Source organism: Hippocampus bargibanti, linkage group LG06 (assembly GCF_051943395.1).
Source record: "Hippocampus bargibanti isolate YZ-2025 linkage group LG06, ASM5194339v1, whole genome shotgun sequence".
NCBI classification, from domain to species: domain Eukaryota; kingdom Metazoa; phylum Chordata; class Actinopteri; order Syngnathiformes; family Syngnathidae; genus Hippocampus; species Hippocampus bargibanti.
The window spans coordinates 15,435,568-15,459,450 of record NC_142739.1 but is presented as its reverse complement, the minus strand read 5'-3'; positions in this window follow the sequence as shown (position 1 = coordinate 15,459,450).

Sequence of the window (23,883 nt, the reverse complement as noted above, 5' to 3'; positions counted from 1 at the left end):
CGTCTTACCTCTCCCCTTCCGAGGTAGTCGGGCCAGTCTTTCCTGGGTTTCTCTCCACAGTGGGTGAAAGGCCGGGCAGTCGCGTCCAATCAGGAGTGGGACAGGAAGAGAGTCAACCACACCAGCGACCGTGCGGATGATTCCCTTGGTTGTGGTCATGATGAGTTCAGTAGTGTGGTACTCTCTGGTGTCTCCGTGGACGCAGGAGACTGGAAGGATTTTCTCTGGAGATAACCTGGTTGGATCGACCAGCGTTTGGCGCACCAAGGTGACCAGGCTTCCGGAGTCCAGCAGGGCTTCAACATCCTGTTGATTCACTGTCACCGGACAGGTGGGGGGCCTTGTTAGTGAGCTTTCACTACCCCCAGGAGGGAGGCATAGTGAGCAGGGTGGGCACTGGAAGAGTCAGCGGTCGGCATGGACTCTTCCGCTGGTTTTCCACACTGCCATGAGATGTGTCCCGTCTCTCCGCATCTGTAGCATCGTCTGGTTTCGGTGCCACTGGGCGTCCGCCACTGCCTGGGTGGACTTCTGACACTACCTGGAGCAATCTTGGCGGGCTTGGGCAACTTTGGGCGGGCCATTTCAGTCCAGGATGGGGGTGTGTAGCCTGTTTCCCTCTTGGTCGTTCGCAGCATCTCTGCTGTGGCCTGGTACTGCTCCACCGCTGCCACTGTTTGACCCGCAGTAGTCAGCGACTGCTGACTGATTATCCTTTTTGCCTCATAGGGCAGGGCTCGTAAGTAGCGATCCACGACAATGGCCTCGACCACCTCAGCTGCTGTGCTCCTTTCCGGTTCCAGCCACTTCCGTGCGATGCGGGCCAATTCGTGCATCTGTGTCCGTGGAGGTTGGTCTGGCTGGAAAGTCCAGGTGTGGAAGCGCTGTGCCATCCCGAACTTGGTGAGCCCATGTCTGCTGAGAATTTCAGCTTTTAAATAGTCGTAGTCTTCTGCTCTGTCTGCGGTCAAGTCCAGGACAGCATTCAGCGATTCCCCTGTCAGGAAGGGTGCAAGCAATGCCACCCACTGCTGCTTGGGCCACTTTTCTCGAGTGGCGGTTGCTTCGAACGTATGCAAGTACGCCTCAACATCATCTGCCCCCCCCCCCCCCCCATCTTGGCTAAAAAATCCCCCGCCTTCACCCGGGGCATGTTCTTGGCGGCCATTTGTTTTTGCAAGAGCAATTCCTCTGCCTTCAGTTCATTGGCTCTCCTTTGCTCCTCCAGGAGAGCCAAATTGGTCTGATATTGGGCTTCCTGACTTGCAAGCAGGGTTTTCAAAATGTCTTCCATTTTTGTAATTGAGGATATTTTTCAATTTAGAAAAAACATAACACAAACCCTCAATGTCCATGCACTTACTACTGCTTGTCCAGTGCCCGCATCCTCCACCATATGTGATATCATGAGAGGCTAGCTCTCAGCGGGACGGGACAAGAAGTGCAATGGACGACAGGTTTGGATACAAACAAAAGGTTTTAATCAAGGGTTCCAGGGGGAATTCACAAGCAACAAAGGTTTGAATAGTGTCTCTTCCAATACTTATCAAAATAAAGTCTCTTCTGATACTTAAATCCAAATAAAGTCTCTTCTGCTACTTAAATCCAAATAAAGTCTCTTCTGAGGTAAAACTGAAGACGGAGTTCTTTACAAGAGTCTCTAGGCCTCACCCCTCTTGACGTCCTCGTCATGTAGCCTAGCCACCTTAGCTAGGTTCAAATCCAGTGTCCAGTCGTGTGGTCCCAACTGGCAATGAGTTCCACGCAGCAATCAACTTCTCCACAGAGCACAGCAATCGCGCTTGTCTTTCCCCAAGCTCCACACTCTGCCTTAAGAGCCCTGTTTTCCAATCAAGCCCTGATCAGCTGCAGGTGTGTGGGTTTAATTGCTGCCTTCCACCAGGTGGGGCCAAGACTCTCTCTGGGTGGAGCCATCTTAGGGGGATGTATTTGCCCTCCAGGACACAGCCTCTCGTGACATCACTATATATATATATATATATATATATATATATATATATATATATATATATCCGTTTAAATGTATGCCAAAATTAACAAGAACTCCATCAGATACTGACATCTACAATTTCAGAGGCTTTTGCCGATATAATAATGCTGAGACTTGCTCAGTCAATTTAGCTTTTGATTAAACAATTTGTTTGTCACAGATCTTACACTTTGCTGCACCGAGAACTGTTTTGTTCGTTAACATTTATTCATCCCATCACCAATAAGGTCATAAATATACAATATGAGCCATATGTCTCAGTATAATACAGTTAATTTCCCGTACTATAAACTGTAGCCACAGTAGTAAATAGTGTTTATTGCAACATTACAATTGGATCTGAAAGATTTGTCTGAATTCATCTATTCAGTTTCTAATAAATAAATAAAGAAAATAGCATGATACATACCACAATGCACCATAAAATGCATGACCCTTTAAGAAACATTGCATTTTTCATTATTGTTATTATCATTTGGCAGTAAAACCAAATGATTTTTGTTTTTGGGCATATTTTTTTTAGAAAATCTTTCGGCAACTCATACAGGCGTTAACCAACTGTCCCACTATCCATTTTATGTAAAGGTTCTGGCATTTTTAAGATCAGTAATTTAATTGCGTGAAAATTTGAAAATATTCCTCCAGGTAACTAGACATTACTATGTTTACTACTAGAGTAAGTCTGACAAAATAAAAATAGTCTTTCACATATGCAAATTTCCCCATTGTGGGACGATTAAAGGCTTTCTGATTCTGATTATGATATATCGTATTTCACCTATAAAATCAATTTACATCACAGCAGATGTTGTGGGTTTCATTCAATTACACTTTTATCATTTCATATCCTATCATTTCCTCGCTCACTACCATTCTGCAACCCCCAACAACGCTTACACATAATTCAGCCCGTTATGATTCCTGGTCAGTCATGCCCATCTCTCCAGCTCTGCATTTAGAGTTATGCATAAGTAATGACATCTCTCATCACCTCAGAGCACTGACAGTCAGACCAACAGCTTTCATCTGCTCCAGACAGTGTTCCATGTGAATGTTTTTCTTCCTCCCTGATCATGTGACAGACAAGCAGGTGACCCGGAACTATAATAAACACAACCAATCTTGACGTACACGATGGCCATCTTGCGGGATTATTTATCACTTAACGGCCCTTGGACTCACTGGAGTTTACTAATGTTAAAAAGACGCCAAGGAGGCATTACAATGGCATTGTAATATGAATGATTTAACTGAAGAGAAACTAAATATCAACAGAAAATTTGGTAGGCACTTGCTCTCAGTGCAGCGTACAGAAAAACAGACACACTTCATTCAGTTAAAAGGCAAAAGTAACAGTTAGGTTGTGTTCATTGACTGTTTCTGTTCAGTTTGGAACTTACTGACGTGAGCAAAGTCATGAATTGATCAAGTCCAAGTATTGGAGAGCAAGCAACAAGCATTCTCACCGAAGGGTCACAAATATTATGATGCTGATTGCTCTGAAACCCAGCAAATACAGAACCATGTTCAATCGGTTTGAAATCCACTTCAGGGATCGCCACAGAGAATCAGTGACCTCCATCTAGCCCTGTTTTGTGCATCCTCTTCTCTCAAACCAGCTACCTTCATGTCCTCTTTGACAACACCAATAAACCTTGTTTTAGGCATTCCTTTCGGTCACGTGCCCGACAGTCCAAGGCTCAACGTTCTTCTCCCAATATCTTCACTCTCTCTTCTCTCGACATGTCCAAACCATCTTAAAACGACTTTTAAAATAAGATATAGTCTTCAGTAAATCTGCAATATCCACCAACTATGCATTTACGGAAGAAGGAAAGATGCAAAAAAGCAAAGAAGCAAAGAGAAGCCACACCAGATGTTAAGTTACCAACAGTCCTTATGGAAGGTGAGTCTCCTTCCATAGCCATCAACGACCATCAAAAAGGTAAAAAAACTTTAATTTACAGCACAGTTTATTTCTTTAATTACAGTCCTCATGTAATGTGCCTCTCTTTCCAAACAGCAATTCCCTCTGAACTTCGACCTCCAACACCATTCCATCAAGCCATCAATGACCATCATAAAGGTAAATAAGACGACATTATTTTATAGCACAGTTTATTTCTTTAATTACAGTCCTTATGGAATGTGACTCTCTTTCCAAACAGCAATTCCCTTTGACCTCGGAACTCCAACGCCATTCCATCAGGCCATCAATGACCATCACAAATGTAAATACAGTAACTTTATTATACAGTGCAGTGTATTTCGTTCATTACAATAAAATAGCACATTTATTATACATAGAATAAGGTATGTTATGTGTAGTTTTAAGGCTTATTTAGTTGAACAGGATATTTTATAGAAATCTGGGAACTAATTCTTCCCTTTTTAATGGTTTTATATGGGAAAATCTTTTTTGGAATACACAGTTTTTGGCTTACACACTCTGGGAACCAATTAAGTTCGTAATCCATCCATCCATCCATCTTCTGCCGCTTATCCGGGGTCGGGTCGCGGGGGCAGCAGCTTCAGTAGGGAAGCCCAGACTTCCCCCTCCTCAGCCACTTCTTCTAGCTCGTCCTGGCGGATCCCGAGGCGTTCCCATGCCAGCTGGGAAACATAGTCTCTCCAGCGTGTTCTGGGTCGTCCCCGGGGTGTCCTGCCAGTGGGGCATGCTCGGAACACCTCACGAGGGAGGCGTCCCGGGGGCATCCTAATCAGATCCCCGAGCCACCTCATCTGGCTCCTCTCGATGTGGAGGAGAAGCGGCTCGACTTTGAGCCCCTCCCGGATGACCGAGCTTCTCAACTTATCTCTAAGGGAGAGCCCGGACACCCGACGGAGAAAGCTCATTTCGTCCGCTTGCGTCCGGGATCTCGTTCTTTCGGACACAACCCATAGCTCGTGACCATAGATGAGGGTTGGGACGTCGATCGACCGGTAGATTGAGAGCTTTGCTTTGTGGCTCAGCTCCTTCTTCACCACGACAGATCAGTACAAAGTCCACATCACAGCAGACGTCGCACCGATCCGCCTGTCGACCTCTCGCTCCCTTACACCCTCATTCGTGAACAAGACACCCAGATACTTAAGTCTGGGCTTCCCTACTGAAGCTGCTGCCCCCACGAAGTAAGTATATATATATATATATATATATATATATATATATATATATATATATATATATATATATATATATATATATATATATATATATATATATATATATATATATATATATATATAGCCGCTAGATAGCTCAGTTGATAAGGCATCGGTTTGGCATATGGGAGACGAGGGTTCGAATCCCACTTGGGGCAGAGAAAATGAGCACAAAACATCATGCAGTGTGGGTCCTTCACGCTAATGCCTACCTCATACAATGATGAGAGACAATAAATGGAATGACATGCCGGCTCGGACGTCGCCCGGCCAAAAAAGGTCTGCGGCAGTTGCTGGGGAACCAGAGCACCTTGATGAAAAATGGGCTACTGGAACAAAGCGGAGATGGACGAGATGCGATAACATGGCTCTGTTGGAATGCTACTACTCAAGCAACCCTAGTCAGAGGGGTTACATGTGGAGAATGGGGGCTGAATGGTTACTTCGAAACCCACAGTCACGGTTGACCACGAAACAACTAGTAGCTCAGTGTTCCAATATCCACAAACGGGAATTGCTATCGCAACTTGAGATTGATAAGGTACAACACAAATTCCGAGGTGAAGGGCCCCAGGCTGCCACATCAGAGGATGAGGTTCAACCAGAGATTGGGAGGCAAACCCCAATGAATGATGAGATTGGGAAGCCAGCCCCAATGAATGAAATGCTGAGCGAAGCAGCAACTGACCTGAGAGAAAAGATCATGGCAAGAATGAAAACTAGGCAATGAAGAAACCGATTACAACGGCTATGTAAAGTACCACCTGAAAGTCTCATGGAAACTGCGAATGCAGCACTGAGAACAATCCAGACCGGAACGATCACGGAAACCAATGAGCTGATATACGCCTCAGCATCAGTGATCCTAGAGATGCTTGGCTTCAAGAGCAACCATGAGATCCACAAGATTCATTACCCACCATGGAAAAGACGGTTGGAGGCTAAGATCAAGGCGGCTCGGAAAGATGTGAGTCAATTGACGGAGACCCAGAGAGGTGTGAATAAAAGGCCAATACCCAAGAGGTACATGCAGATAACCATACCTGAAGCACTCGAAACTGCCAAACAAAGGCTCCAGGCCTTGTCCAGTCGGCTAAAGAGGTACACGAAAGAGAATGAGGCCAGAAGAATAAACAGGCTGTTTGCAACACAACCTGCGAAATTGTACGCTCAGTGGCAGGGTTCTAACAGCAGAGCAGACCCTCCATGGCTGGAAACTGAAAGATACTGGAAAGGCATATGGGAGAAGGAGGTCACACATAACAGCAGTGCACAATGGCTGGTGACTCTGAAAGAGGAGCACAGCAACCTCCCTGAACAGAACCCAGTTACTATCACAGCGGCTGTCAAGTTATTAGCTCTCCCCCTAACTTGAAAAGGGTTTTGACTGTGTTGACCGAGATTACACTGGGACTTCACTCTTTAACTCCAATGATGAGACAGATTTCTCCTTTCTTTTTCCACTTTTAATTTGGACTTGATCGTCTCTTTTCTCATTGAAAAGACAATTGCTGATTGTAAGGTGAAAAACCTTTGAAGAAGGTAAAAACAAAAACGGCAATTAGGCTTACATTTGAAGGCAGTCAGGCTGGTTTTGACATTAAACCACCAAATCAAATCATCAAATAAACGGTCACAATAACAGGTTCTCTCACCGTCAGCCACCCTGGTCTTTACACAGTTGAACTCCACTGCACCAGGCAAACTCCTAGAGCAGTACTTGAACCGAACCGAAAGCTGAGCAGTGTAGCAACTGACTATTTTAAGGAGTGGTTTCTTCTGGTGAGGGCCTTCCTGATTACTGAATTGCTTTCAGCTGCTGGCACATTTGTTTTTAATCCAATTCTCTCCTCTGGGGGAAAAATGGTACCAAACTCATCTTTGGACTACAGCTTCGGCCATATTTGTAGTTTGGCAAGACACTCATCTTTGGACAACAGCTTCGGCCATATTTGTAGTTTGCCAAGACAGCGGCAGATATACAAGAAAGAGTCTCAGGTATGAAAAACTGGACGGCACCAGGCCCGGATATGGTCCACACCTACTGGCTAAAGAAACTCACAGCTCTCCACGAGCGCCTCGCAGCACAAATGAACCAGTTGCTGATGGATGAAACTCACCCAGGATGGCTAACCGAAGGGATCCCTCTCATTCACACACATATATTCCGTCTTGCTGCGACTGATCTTCATTCATCTCCTTTCCAGGGCATATATCCACAGCTCTAGTTTCTCCGCCACCTGTTCCTTGTTCTCGCTACAGATTATAATGTCATCTGCAAACATCATGGTCCAAGGAGATTCTTGTCTAACACTGTCTGTCAGCCTGTCCATCACCATAGCAAATAAGAAGGGGCTCAGAGCTGACCCCTTGTGGAGTCCCACCTCCACCTTGAATTCCTCAGTCACACCGACAGCACACTTCACAACTCTCCTACTGTCTCGGCAAACTACAAATATGGCCGAAGCTGTAGTCCAAAGATGAGTGTCTTGGTAAAAAACTACAAATATGGCCGAAGCTGTAGTCCAAAGATGAGTAGCACCATTTTTCCCCCAGAGGAGAGAGCTGAAATGAAGGCAGGTGTGCCAGCAGCTGAAAGCCATTCAGAAATCAAAGACTCTCACCAGAAGCAACCACTCCTTAAAATAGTCAGTTGCAACACTGCTCAGGTTCGGGTCGGTTCAAGTACTGCTCTAGGAGTTTACCAAGACAGTAGAGTTCAACTGTGTAAAGACCAGGGTGGCTGACGGTTTTTCAACTTGCACACTTGCAAACTGGCAAACTTGCAAACTTGCAATCTTGAAATCAGCTTGCAATCTGCAATTGTCTTTTCAATGAGAAAAGAGACGATTAAGTCCAAAATAAAAGAGGAAAAAGAAAGGAGAAATCTGTCTCATCATTGGAGTCAAAGAGTGAAGTCCCAGTGTAATCCCGGTCAACACAGTCAAAACCCTTTTCAAGTTAGGGGGAGAACTCAAAAAACCAACATAACTTGACAGTGAAAAACCGCAGTGAAAAACCGGTCCTCCCACTGGACAACAGTGAAAAACCGGTCCCCCCACTGGACAACGGGGAAAAGAAGTTCTGGAAACCAGGATAGTCCAGGCCCCCTGACTAAAGATTCAACGGCTTAAATTCACCCAGTTCCCTCCAACTCCACCTGAATTGTGAGTATGGCCGACAAGAAGGCAATTGACCAGCTTAAGACTGAGAGGACAACTGCAAAAGCATCATTCACCCGCCTGGTTAACAGCCTCACCAGGAACCATGATGACTTGTCTGAGGAGGAGCTCAGAGACAGCTCATCGCAGCAGCTGACAAAGTTATGGAAGCCAATGACAAGGTAGAGGCCAAACTCCTGATACAGCTAACAGATGGGGAAACAGAACTCACTGAAGTGCAGCAACAAGATCTGGACAAAACTTCAATAGATTGTGTGTCAAAGCGGGCGGAGGTCAAACGTTTACTTCAGAAGGTCCCGTGGAACAAGTTTGGAAAAAATGAAGTATCCATAGCTCTTCTGACAGCAGAGGATGAGTGCAGATGCTCCACTGCCGTGGACCCTGAGGATATGAACCTGGATGGATACCAGTTCTTGCTGAACCACCTTGAAGGATTAATGAAGACTGCAAAAGAGGTACATAGCCGGTGGAGACAATGGATTCCTGAAGATTCAGTAGCTGAAATCCTGACAACCTTAAAAGCCCTGGAAATTCAAGCCACCAAGCTTGTCTCCAAAAAGGCTGACTTCATACAAGAGGGGGTAAAGGAAGAGGTCAGGAAGGAACCAATTGCGTCCAGTCACCCCGTACCAGCCATCAAGTTGAAGCCAATAACCCTTCCTAAGTTCACCGGAATCAAACGTGACTTCTACAGGTGGAAAAAGGACTGGGAAGCGCTCCAAAGACAAGGGGAGCCAACCGGTTCCAGGGAAGTGAAAAGGGCCCAATTGCTGGGCAGTGTTGAGGACAAGATCAGGAAAGACCTTCGTCTCACCACCCATATCACTGCTGATGACATCTTCCGTGTTCTGGGAAATCGCTATGGCAACCGGACGTCCATTGCTATAGAAATTGTGGAGGAGCTGCAGAGAATACAACCCGTCAAAAGCAACCAGCCACGAAGAGTAGTGGAGTTAATCCAAGCTGTGGAGAAAGCACTTCAAGATCTCAGTGAGCTCGGGGACACTGGCGCTATCAAAAACCTACTCGTGACCAGGTTGATTGAGGGGAAACTCCCAGCACCTCTCAGAAAGGAATGGCTCATCTATGCAGCAGATCCCAGGAATGCTGTAACTCCAGTCAACAGGTTTGACGGTTTGTTGGACTTCCTGAAAGGGCAAGAGAGTATTTATGAGCAGCTGGAACAATTGGATGAGGAACAAAATAAGAGGGAATCGAAGCCTGAGCCAAGACATGCCAGGACGAAATCCACCAGGGCATGTGATGACCGCAATGGCTGTGTTGTCTGCGGAGATGGGAAGCACAGGAAGAAACTATACTACTGCATGCAGTTCCGGGCATTGCAGCTTGCAGACAAGAAAGCTGCTGTTAAGAAGCTGGGAGCATGCAACAGATGTATTGATGTCCATAATGTCAGTTCAGACTGCAAAGATGACTTCCTATGCACCAACCATGCCTGCAAGGATGAACATGCACCTGAGCATCATTTCTACCTCTGTCCGAACAAGAAAAGCAGCTCAGCACAGAAGAGGAGCAAACCTGGCTCCATGGATGGCAAAAGCAGGAGAACATACACAGAGGAACAAGAAAACTTTGTCAAGAGGCTTTCCCCAGAGCTGGCAAGGCAGTTTCATGATGCGTTCTCCAATGCTGCAGCCAAGATGTCAAACACAAAAGCCAAATCAGAACTTTTAGAAAGAAGTGGATTGCAGGAACTGCCAGTGTTGATGATGTTATTGGAAGTCACCGCAAATGCTGGACAAAAGATTGGAACACTGATTGACCTGGCGTCTGTCACCAATTACATCACCCACACGACTGCAGACAAACTGAACCTTAGAAGCGAAGACATCACTCTCATCGTACACGGTGTTGGAGGAATGAAGACCATTGTGGAGACAAAGCGGTACCTCTTGAAGATCAGAGTGAGGACTCCAAAAGGCACTCTTAAATCGCATCAATTGGTCTGTTATGGTCTGGACAATATTGCAGACATTAACAAAAGTGTTGACTCCAAACAGCTCCAGAAACTCTTTCCGGATATCCCACTTGGAGCTCTGACAAGACCAGATGAAATCAATCTGCTTATAAGCCACAGAGAGGGCCAGCTAGCACCTCAACGGATCAAAGTTATTGGAGACCTTGTGCTGTGGGACGGGCCATTGGGGATGACAGTCGGAGGCTCTCATCCTGGACTCTTTGAAGACCTTACTGTGTCCGCCCACATGTCCAGGACTCACTTTGCAAGATCAATGAGGACTGCTGCCTTAAAGTACGAAGAACTCACTGGCCCAGCTAGAACAAATCCTCCCAACACTCATGTTCATGCCAAGCTCCAGAGGTCAAGCACTTCAAGCACCTACCTGGACTTCCTAGAGTGGTGGAAATGGGACAGTATTGGTGCAGCATGTGATCCAAAGTGTGGAGGATGCCGCTGTGGAAAATGTCAACCAGGCGGCAAAGAGATGACTCTCGCAGAGGAACGGGAACTTGAAATAATAAGGGATGGCCTCACCTGTGTCACAGAGGACCGCCACAGCAAAGAGCCACACTGGCATGCCAGGTATCCCTGGGTGGAGGACCCCATTTCCTTACCAAACAACAGAAAAATGGTTGAGGCTACATTCCTGAGAACAGAAAAACAATTGGCCAAAAGACCGGAGTGGAAGGTGGCTTATGCTGCACAAGTCCATGATATGGTAAATAGAAAAGCAGCCTTCAAACTACCCAAAGGCACCATCACCAGTTGGGATGGACCAGTTTGGTATCTCAGTCACCTCATTGCTCCAAACCCACACTCGGTTACAACTCCAATAAGAATTGTCTGGAATAGCAGCCAAAGGTGCAGAGGTGTCAGCATGAATGACCTGCTGATGAAAGGCCATGATGTCCTTAATCATATTCGAGCTGTACTGCTCAGATTCAGATGTGGAGTTCATGCTGCCCTGGGAGACATAAAAAAGATGTATAACTCCGTCTGGCTGGAAGACCAAGAAGTGCATCTTCACAGATTCCTCTGGCGAGATACTGAGAATGAGGACCTGGGGGAATACGCGATCTCAAGAGTGAACATAGGAGACCTGCAGGGTGCATAGCGCAACTGGCAATGCATGAAACTGCAAACCTCCCTCTCTTTGCCCACCTTGAAGCGGAACGTCTAGTGATTCATAACGACATCTACGTTGACGACATCCTTACTTCACACAACAGCCTTGTCCAGCTAAACGCCATCACAGCCAATGTGGAGAGGATCCTGAAGGCCGGAGGTTTTGAGCTGAAGCCATGGGTCTTCTATGGGCAAAGTGGGAGGAAGGAGCGCTGTAATGAGGAAAGGACAAAGACCATCATCCTACCAAATCAGATGGGAAATGATGACAACAAAGAACTTGATCTGGGCTACAAAGTTGAAGACGATAAGCTCTATGTCAGAATTGGAATCAACTTCTCTATGAGGAAACAAAAGTTGCGGCTGGGTGAGGACCTTCTGAAAAACGAGATCAGAGTCATGACACCCAACCCTTTGACGCGAAGAGAACTTCTCAGTCAAGTGTCAGGACTGTACGATCCAGTTGGCCTTGTGACTCCTACCAAGCAAAAGGGAGCTATTCTGGTGCGGAGGGCATTTCAAGAGGCAAAGGCTGAAAGCTGTCCAGTCAAAGACACATGGGACATTGCACTCTCAGATGGACTCAGAGATGATGCAATCGATCTATTCGAGGAATACCAGCAACTCAGTACAATCATGTTCACTGGGGCTCTAACTCCCAAATGCTTCATTACTGAACCACCCTCTGCGGTCACATTCTCTGATGGAAGTGAGCATGCTTATGGCGCAGTGATGTACCTGAAATGGACCACAGACCAGGGTCCCATCATTAGACTGGTTAAAACAGTTGCAATGGTTTGGAGGGCGGCAAAAAAGGATCTCTCAACAAGTTCAAGCCTTGCACGGCCCAAAGTGGGAGGCAGTCTCCTCCAAAGGAGCCATCTCTGTGGAAGAAAGAAAAAAAAATCACAGCTCTCAGAGGGCATCCAAGAAAGATCTGGTCTGATCCTGGAACCAATTTCATTGGAGCAAAATCTTTCCTCAAGGAACTGTATAGCTTCTTGGATGGCTTGGATCAAACAACACTGGAGGATACAGCAGCCAAAAATGGAACTAAGTGGATGTGGAAAATTCACCCCGCTGACTCTCCACACAGGAACAGTGCGGCAGAGGCCGCTGTTCGTATTGTAAAGAGGGCACTCCAGAGTCTTGGTAAAGAGTACGGGCTCAGCTTCTCCGAGTTCCAGACAGCTCTCTACGCTGCAGCAAACCTCGCAAATGAGCGCCCGATTGATGCCAGAATCCAGAGTCGGAAAAACTGCATCCAATATATCACACCAAACAGCCTCCTTCTTGGTCGTGCATCTCAAAGTGGAGACCTCAAAACATTTGACTTTTCCATCTACCCCTACAAAAGGCTCAGGGCAATGCAGGCTGAGGTAACCAGGTTCTGGAAATCTTGGAGTCAACTCGCAGGTCCCAACGTTGTTGTCCGAAGCAAATGGCACACTGCTGAACGGAATGTCACTGTAGGAGACATTGTCTGGTTATGTGACCAAAACGCACTAAGGGGTCACTTCAAGCTTGGCAGAGTTATCAGCACCAACCCAGATGACAAAGGCATTGTGAGGGATGTCCACATCCAGATCTATCCCAGCTACTGTTTCCCCCTGACAAAAACCCCAAAGGCAAAGCCCATCCATCCCAATTTAAGCAGCCTGAGGAAACAGTTCCAACTCACTGTTCTGCACAGGGACGTAAGACGGTTGGTTGTTCTACTACCTGCTGAAGAACAGAAATAAGAAAATCTTGGCAAGACCACCATACTTACTTCGTTTGCCTACAGTTGGCAATCTTCCCGATGTATCCATGGAAAGATTGAGTGGGAGGTGTCTCGGCAAACTACAAATATGGCCGAAGCTGTAGTCCAAAGATGAGTGTCTTGGTAAAAAACTACAAATATGGCCGAAGCTGTAGTCCAAAGATGAGTAGCACCATTTTTCCCCCAGAGGAGAGAGCTGAAATGAAGGCAGGTGTGCCAGCAGCTGAAAGCCATTCAGAAATCAAAGGCTCTCACCAGAAGCAACCACTCCTTAAAATAGTCAGTTGCAACACTGCTCAGGTTCGGTTCGGTTCAAGTACTGCTCTAGGAGTTTACCAAAACAGTAGAGTTCAACTGTGTAAAGACCAGGGTGGCTGACGGTTTTTCAACTTGCACACTTGCAAACTGGCAAACTGGCAAACTTGCAAACTTGCAATCTTGAAATCAGCTTGCAATCTGCAATTGTCTTTTCAATGAGAAAAGAGACGATTAAGTCCAAAATAAAAGAGGAAAAAGAAAGGAGAAATCTGTCTCATCATTGGAGTCAAAGAGTGAAGTCCCAGTGTAATCCCGGTCAACACAGTCAAAACCCTTTTCAAGTTAGGGGGAGAACTCAAAAAAACAACATAACTTGACACCGACAGTTATGATACATGTCTTGCACCGCTCTGACATACTTTTCTGTCACTCCAGACTTCCTCATGCAATACCACACCTCTTCTGTGGGCACCCTGTCGCACGCTTTCTCCAGATCTACAAAGACACAATGCAATTCCTTCTGACCTTCTCTGTATTTCTCTATCAGCATTCTTAAAGCAAACACTGCATCTGTCGTTCTCTTTTTTGGCATGAAGACATACTGCTGCTCACAACTGTTCACTTCTGCTCTTAGTCTTGCTTCAACTACTCGTTCCCAGAGTTTCATTGTATGGCTCATCAACTTTATTCCTGTGTACAACTCTGCACAGCTCCTTTGTTCTTAAAAATGGGCACGAGTACACTTCGTCCCCATTCTTCTGGCATCTGTTCACCATCTTAGATCTTGTTGAATAACCCAGTCAGGAACACCACCACCACCTCTCCAAGACACTTTCATACCTCGATTGGTAAATCATCAGGCCCGAGTGCCTTTCCCCCCTTCATCCTCTTCAGCGACCTCCTCACTTCATCCTTGCTAATGTTTGCTACGACTTGGTCCACAACAGTCACGTCTTCTATTCTTTGTTCCTTCTCATTTTCCTCATTCATCAATTCTACTACTCTTTCCATCTTGCCATCACACTACTGGCACCTGTTAATACATTGCCATCTCTATATTTAATCACCCGAACCTGCTGCAGGTCCTTACCATCTTTGTCTCTCTGTCTCGCCAGCCTGTAAAGATCAGTCTCGCCTTCCTTGCTGCCCAGCCGAGCATACAAGTCATCATAAGCCTCTTGTTTGGCCTATATATATATATATATATATATATATATATATATATATATATATATATATATATATATATATATATATATATATATATATATATTCAGGGACTCCAGTCAGTGCAACACTGCTCAGGTTCGGTTCGGTTCAAGTACTGCTCTAGGAGTTTACCAAAACAGTAGAGTTCAACTGTGTAAAGACCAGGGTGGCTGACGGTTTTTCAACTTGCACACTTGCAAACTGGCAAACTGGCAAACTTGCAATCTTGAAATCAGCTTATATATATATATATATATATATATATATATATATATATATATATATATATATATATATATATATATATATATATATATATATATATATATTGGGACAGGTAATAAAGACTGCTGGGACAGGCAATAAAGACTGCTGGGACAGGCTCCAGCACCCCCCCCCCCCCCCCCCCCCCCCCCCCCCCCCCCCCCCGCGACTCTAAGGATAAAGCGGTCCGGAAAATGGATGGATGGATGGATGGATGGATGGATGGATACACTGTCAGCTATTGAGAAAATTAAATGTTTTTAGGGCCATCTTAGAGTGCACAAAATATGGTGCGTAAAATGATCCCAACGTTTTCTGGCACAATAGTTATACATATATTAGTGGGAGACCTGAACCATAATTTGTTGTCCTTAGATAATGCTTCTTATAATAACTAATTTTGTATATAGTATACACACACTTGAGTAATGTGTTTTTATGGAGTCATGAATTGCAAAGGCTTTGGATGTACATTTATCCTGTCATTTTGAAGTCGAAAGAAGAAGTCGCGTGATGGATTTGTCTTAAAGATAAAAGCAAGACTTTCCCACTCACAATTAATACCATGCACTTGGCCTTTGTCTTTCTGCATGTTTGTTCTCCTTACTGCTGGAGAGGTTGGACTTCCCTGCTCCACTCCCTCTTTGCTGCTGCATATTCATGTCATGTAAAATTTATAGATTAAGTTATTCCTGGCTCAAAATCAATCATAGCTCGCCACCCCTTATTCTTTTACTAAAGACCACAGACCCAGTGAGGAAGAGAGAATGAAAGAGAGGGAGAAGACACTGAGACACTGATAAGGCCTAGTCCCATAATATGTCATTTTAAACAAAGAGGCAAAGCAGCCTGTGGAGACTCCCTATCAGCTATTAAACAGACACGTAGCACACAGCCTGAGATTGAATATTAGCATCTTCCCATCGTAGAATAAAGATGCTCGCCGGGACTCGTGACCATTTTTTTCTACTATTTATTTATTTATTTATTTATTTATTTATTTATTTATCTCTATATTCACCCTTTAGGACCATCAGTACCAGATTTGTATACATTGCTCACTTTTCTTCATCTCTCTCCTTTCGCTGTTTCCCTTTATGGGGGCAAATAAATGCAGAGGTTGAGGGTCTTGTCCCTTTGTCTTGTGTCCTTGTGTAATCTGTTACAAATGGACAACATGCAATTCCTTATGTCACAGCCAGAGACTTTTAACTCCCTTCCAGGGAAGAATGACACCAAATGAAAGGCAGTTAAAAGAGGAGCGTTTGATGGGAGCATGTAGGCCCATTGTTTATTTGCTGATTGTTTTCGACCGATGTCAAGCTTTGTGCTGTGACAGTTTTAACACTGTGTTCAGGCTGTAAAACAGATGGGTTTTAGCTCAGATTATATTTGACCGACATTTGAATGATGAATGGCATAGAAGGTCCACGGAGGCCAGGAGGCCGGCAGGGAAGCACCACAGGCAGGCAACTGGGGCTCAACTTCGGCCAAAAAAAAAAAAAAAAAAAAATCCTCGTCTCACCCACCATGGGTGGTGTCTGTCCCCATTTCAGCTCGGGTCCTCTACCAGAGGCCAGGAAGCTTGAGGGTTCTGCGCAGTATCCGTGCTGTTCCCAGCACTGCGCTTTTCTGGACCGAGATATCCGATGTTGTTCCCGGGATCTGTTGCAACCACTCGTCGAGTTTGGGGGTCACTGCCCCAAGTGCTCCGACCACCACAGGCACGACTGTCACCTTTACCTTCCAGGCTCTCTCCAGCTCCTCTCTGAGCCCTTGGTATTTCTCGATTTTCTCATGTTCCTTCTTTCTGATGTTCCCATCACTCGGGACCGCTACATCCACGACAACGGCTTTCCTTTCCCCTTTATCTATGACCACGATATCTGGTTGGTTGGCCATTACCATCTTGTCAGTCTGTATCTGGAAGTCCCACAGGATTTTTGCTCGGTCATTCTCCATACACCTTGGGAGGTGTTTCCCATTTTGACCTTGGGGTTTCCAGTCCATACTCCGCACAGATGTTTCGGTAGACTATGCCAGCCACCTGGTTATGGCGCTCCATGTAGGCTTTCCCTGCCAGCATCTTAAACCCTGCAGTTACGTGTTGGATTGTCTCAGGTGCCTCTTTGCACAACCTACACCTTGGGTCTTGTCTGGTGTGGTATATCCCTGCCTCTATGGCTCTGGTGTTCAGGGCCTGCTCTTGGGCAACCAGGATGAGTGCCTCTGTGCTGTCCTTTAGGCCAGCCCTCTCTGCCACTGATTGGACTTCTTGAGATCAGCCACTTCTGCTATGGTTCGGTGGTACATCCCATGTAGGGGCTTTTCCTCCCATGATTGTCCCTCTTCCAGCACCTCATCCTCTGTTCCCCATTGACTGAGACATTCTCTGAGTACATCATCCGTTGGAGCCTTCTCTTTGATGTATTCATGGAGCTTGGATGTTTCATCCTGGACAGTGGCTCTCACACTCACTAGTCCCCGGCCTCCTTCCTTATGGCTTGTGTACAGTCTCAGGGTGCTGGACTTGGGATGGAACCCTCCGTGCATGGTGAGGAGTTTTCGGGTCTTAACATCCGTGGTCTGAATCTCTTCCTTTGGCCACCTTATTATTCCTGCAGGGTATCTGATCACTGGCAGGGCATAGCTGTTTATTGCCCGGGTCTTGTTCTTGCCATTGAGCTGGCTTCTGAGGACTTGCCTCACCCGCTGGAGGTATTTGGTCGTAGCCGCTTTCCTTGTTGCTAATTCGAGGTTGCCATTGGCCTGTGGTATACCGAGGTACTTGTAGCTGTTTTCAATGTCTGCTATTGTTCCTTCAGTGAGTGAGACCCCTTCAGTGTGGACTACCTTGCCCCTCTTAGTCACCATCCGACTACATTTCTCCAGCCCGAATGACATTCCGATATCACTGCTGTAGATCCTGGTTGTGTGGATCAGGGAGTCTATGTCTCTTTCGCTCTTAGCATACAGCTTGATGTCATCCATGTAGAGGAGGTGACTGATCGTAGCTCCATTTCTGAGGCGGTATCCATAGCCTGTCTTGGCGATTATCTGGCTGAGGGGGTTCAGTCCTATGCAGAACAGCAGTGAGGAGAGTGCATCACCTTGGTATATGCCACATTTGATGGACACTTGCGTTAGTGGCTTGCCATTGGCTTCAAGTGTGGTTTTCCACATCCTCATCGAGTTTGCAACGAAGGCTCTCAGGGTCCTGTTGACCTTATACAACTCCAAGCATTCAATGATCCATGTGTGTGGCATCGAGTCATATGCTTTCTTGTAATCAATCCAGGCTGTGCACAGGTTGGTATGTCGGGACCTGCAGTCTTGAGCGACTGTTCTGTCAACCAGCAGCTGATGTTTGGCACCTCTAGTATCTCTACTAATGCCTTTCTGTGCTTTGCTCATGTATTGATCCATGTGTCCACTTATCTTAGCCGCAATGATGCCTGACATGAGCTTCCATGTTGTGGAGAGACATGTTATTGGCCGATAGTTGGAAGGAACTGCACCCTTTGAGGAATCCTTCATGATCAGGATTGTTCGCCCTTCGGTTAGCCATCCTGGGTGAGTCCCATCCATCAGCAGCTGGTTCATTTGTGCTGCTAGGCGCTCGTGGAGAGCTGTGAGTTTCTTTAGCCACTAGGTGTGGACCATATCCGGGCCTGGTGCCGTCCAGTTTTTCATACCTGCATGCATGGGGGGTTCCATCCTAAGTCCAGCACCCTGAGACTGTACACAAGCCGTGAGGAAGGAGGCCAGGGACTAGTGAGTGTGAGAGCCACTGTCCAGGATGAAACATCCAAGCTCAATGAATACATCAAAGAGAATGGATGATGTACTCAGAGAATGTCTCATACGATGGGGAACAGAGGATGAGGTGCTGGAAGAGGGAGATGTGGAGATGTGACAATTACAACACATATACAGTAAAGTCTCGTTATATCGATATTCTCGGGAGTTCGAAAAATATCGATATAACCGGGACTATCGATATATATATATATATATATATATATATATATATATATATATATATATATATATATATATATATATATATATATATATATATATATATATATATATATAGTGATACCTCCGCTGACGAACGCTTCACCTCACTAACTTTTCGCCTCACGAACATTAAATTCGCGAGCATATAGTCTCGGCTGAAGAACTAGTTTTCGGTGGGCAAACCAAACCACACGGTCGAACAGCGCCAATAAAGACTGCTGGGACAGGCTCCAGCACCCCCCCCCCCATACCCCCCCCCCCCCCCCCCCCCCCCCGCGACTCTAAGGATAAAGCGGTCCGGAAAATGGATGGATGGATGGATGGATGGATGGATGGATACACTGTCAGCTATTGAGAAAATCAAATGTTTTTAGGGCCATCTTAGAGTGCACAAAATATGGTGCGTAAAATGATGTTCCAACGTTCAAACCATCCCAACGTTTTCTGGCACAATAGTTATACATATATTAGTGGGAGACCTGAACCATAATTTGTTGTCCTTAGATAATGCTTCTTATAATAACTAATTTTGTATATAGTATACACACACTTGAGTAATGTGTTTTTATGGAGTCATGAATTGCAAAGGCTTTGGATGTACATTTATCCTGTCATTTTGAAGTCGAAAGAAGAAGTCGCGTGATGGATTTGTCTTAAAGATAAAAGCAAGACTTTCCCACTCACAATTAATACCATGCACTTGGCCTTTGTCTTTCTGCATGTGTTTGTTCTCCTTACTGCTGGAGAGGTTGGACTTCCCTGCTCCACTCCCTCTTTGCTGCTGCATATTCATGTCATGTAAAATTTATAGATTAAGTTATTCCTGGCTCAAAATCAATCATAGCTCGCCACCCCTTATTCTTTTACTAAAGACCACAGACCCAGTGAGGAAGAGAGAATGAAAGAGAGGGAGAAGACACTGAGACACTGATAAGGCCTAGTCCCATAATATGTCATTTTAAACAAAGAGGCAAAGCAGCCTGTGGAGACTCCCTATCAGCTATTAAACAGACACGTAGCACACAGCCTGAGATTGAATATTAGCATCTTCCCATCGTAGAATAAAGATGCTCGCCGGGACTCGTGACCATTTTTTTTCTACTATTTATTTATTTATTTATTTATTTATTTATTTATTTATCTCTATATTCACCCTTTAGGACCATCAGTACCAGATTTGTATACATTGCTCACTTTTCTTCATCTCTCTCCTTTCGCTGTTTCCCTTTATGGGGGCAAATAAATGCAGAGGTTGAGGGTCTTGTCCCTTTGTCTTGTGTCCTTGTGTAATCTGTTACAAATGGACAACATGCAATTCCTTATGTCACAGCCAGAGACTTTTAACTCCCTTCCAGGGAAGAATGACACCAAATGAAAGGCAGTTAAAAGAGGAGCGTTTGATGGGAGCATGTAGGCCCATTGTTTATTTGCTGATTGTTTTCGACCGATGTCAAGCTTTGTGCTGTGACAGTTTTAACACTGTGTTCAGGCTGTAAAACAGATGGGTTTTAGCTCAGATTATATTTGACCGACATTTGAATGATGAATGGCATAGAAGGTCCACGGAGGCCAGGAGGCCGGCAGGGAAGCACCACAGGCAGGCAACTGGGGCTCAACTTCGGCAAAAAAAAAAAAAAAAAAAAATCCTCGTCTCACCCACCATGGGTGGTGTCTGTCCCCATTTCAGCTCGGGTCCTCTACCAGAGGCCAGGAAGCTTGAGGGTTCTGCGCAGTATCCGTGCTGTTCCCAGCACTGCGCTTTTCTGGACCGAGATATCCGATGTTGTTCCCGGGATCTGTTGCAACCACTCGTCGAGTTTGGGGGTCACTGCCCCAAGTGCTCCGACCACCACAGGCACGACTGTCACCTTTACCTTCCAGGCTCTCTCCAGCTCCTCTCTGAGCCCTTGGTATTTCTCGATTTTCTCATGTTCCTTCTTTCTGATGTTCCCATCACTCGGGACCGCTACATCCACGACAACGGCTTTCCTTTCCCCTTTATCTATGACCACGATATCTGGTTGGTTGGCCATTACCATCTTGTCAGTCTGTATCTGGAAATCCCACAGGATTTTTGCTCGGTCATTCTCCATACACCTTGGGAGGTGTTTCCCATTTTGACCTTGGGGTTTCCAGTCCATACTCCGCACAGATGTTTCGGTAGACTATGCCAGCCACCTGGTTATGGCGCTCCATGTAGGCTTTCCCTGCCAGCATCTTAAACCCTGCAGTTACGTGTTGGATTGTCTCAGGTGCCTCTTTGCACAACCTACACCTTGGGTCTTGTCTGGTGTGGTATATCCCTGCCTCTATGGCTCTGGTGTTCAGGGCCTGCTCTTGGGCAACCAGGATGAGTGCCTCTGTGCTGTCCTTTAGGCCAGCCCTCTCTAGCCACTGATTGGACTTCTTGAGATCAGCCACTTCTGCTATGGTTCGGTGGTACATCCCGTGTAGGGGCTTTTCCTCCCATGATTGTCCCTCTTCCAGCACCTCATCCTCTGTTCCCCATTGACTGAGACATTCTCTGAGTACATCATCCGTTGGAGCCTTCTCTTTGATGTATTCATGGAGCTTGGATGTTTCATCCTGGACAGTGGCTCTCACACTCACTAGTCCCCGGCCTCCTTCCTTATGGCTTGTGTACAGTCTCAGGGTGCTGGACTTGGGATGGAACCCTCCGTGCATGGTGAGGAGTTTTCGGGTCTTAACATCCGTGGTCTGAATCTCTTCCTTTGGCCACCTTATTATTCCTGCAGGGTATCTGATCACTGGCAGGGCATAGCTGTTTATTGCCCGGGTCTTGTTCTTGCCATTGAGCTGGCTTCTGAGGACTTGCCTCACCCGCTGGAGGTATTTGGTCGTAGCCGCTTTCCTTGTTGCTAATTCGAGGTTGCCATTGGCCTGTGGTATACCGAGGTACTTGTAGCTGTTTTCAATGTCTGCTATTGTTCCTTCAGTGAGTGAGACCCCTTCAGTGTGGACTACCTTGCCCCTCTTAGTCACCATCCGACTACATTTCTCCAGCCCGAATGACATTCCGATATCACTGCTGTAGATCCTGGTTGTGTGGATCAGGGAGTCTATGTCTCTTTCGCTCTTAGCATACAGCTTGATGTCATCCATGTAGAGGAGGTGACTGATCGTAGCTCCATTTCTGAGGCGGTATCCATAGCCTGTCTTGGCGATTATCTGGCTGAGGGGGTTCAGTCCTATGCAGAACAGCAGTGAGGAGAGTGCATCACCTTGGTATATGCCACATTTGATGGACACTTGCGTTAGTGGCTTGCCATTGGCTTCAAGTGTGGTTTTCCACATCCTCATCGAGTTTGCAACGAAGGCTCTCAGGGTCCTGTTGACCTTATACAACTCCAAGCATTCAATGATCCATGTGTGTGGCATCGAGTCATATGCTTTCTTGTAATCAATCCAGGCTGTGCACAGGTTGGTATGTCGGGACCTGCAGTCTTGAGCGACTGTTCTGTCAACCAGCAGCTGATGTTTGGCACCTCTAGTATCTCTACTAATGCCTTTCTGTGCTTTGCTCATGTATTGATCCATGTGTCCACTTATCTTAGCCGCAATGATGCCTGACATGAGCTTCCATGTTGTGGAGAGACAGGTTATTGGCCGATAGTTGGAAGGAACTGCACCCTTTGAGGAATCCTTCATGATCAGGATTGTTCGCCCTTCGGTTAGCCATCCTGGGTGAGTCCCATCCATCAGCAGCTGGTTCATTTGTGCTGCTAGGCGCTCGTGGAGAGCTGTGAGTTTCTTTAGCCACTAGGTGTGGACCATATCCGGGCCTGGTGCCGTCCAGTTTTTCATACCTGCATGCATGGGGGGTTCCATCCTAAGTCCAGCACCCTGAGACTGTACACAAGCCGTGAGGAAGGAGGCCAGGGACTAGTGAGTGTGAGAGCCACTGTCCAGGAAGAAACATCCAAGCTCAATGAATACATCAAAGAGAATGGATGATGTACTCAGAGAATGTCTCATACGATGGGGAACAGAGGATGAGGTGCTGGAAGAGGGACATGTGGAGATGTGACAATTACAACACATATACAGTAAAGTCTCGTTATATCGATATTCTCGGGAGTCCGAAAAATATCGATATAACCGGGACTATCGATATATATATATATATATATATATATATATATATATATATATATATATATATATATATATATATATATATATATATATATATATATATATATATATATAGTGATACCTCCGCTGACGAACGCTTCACCTCACTAACTTTTCGCCTCACGAACATTAAATTCGCGAGCATATAGTCTCGGCTGAAGAACTAGTTTTCGGTGGGCAAACCAAACCACACGGTCGAACAGCGCCACGGTGGCTGGAACCCCCTTTCTTTGAGTGCGGACGTGGTTTGTTATCAAGTGTATTTTTGCTATTATGGGACTGAAAAAGACCCAATCACAGGCTAGTGTTAAGACACTAAAGAAAATTATGGTCCAGCAGAAGAATCAGAATCATTTATTGCGAAGTATGTAGAACACACAAGGAATTAGTTTCCGGTAGAACACGCTGCCACTAGTATCATCATCAAAAAATTGCAAAGTGGCACTATACAGTTCTTTTTGGGTTACTGTTTAAAGAGTCAATGGCTTGGGGGAAGAAGCTGAGAATGAGATCATCGAAAAACACGAACGAGGTGTGCGTTTGTGTGACTTAGCTTCCCAGAACCATTACGCAAAGCCGACCTTTGCTACCATCCTTAAGAACAAGGAAGCTATTCAGGGTGTGCGTGTGTGTGGCTAAGGGTGTTTCTGTGTTGTCTAAGCAACGGTCTCAGGCAATAGAAGAGGTTGAAAAACTTCTGTTGATTTAGATCAGGGGTCGGGAACCTATGGCTCGCGAGCCATATATG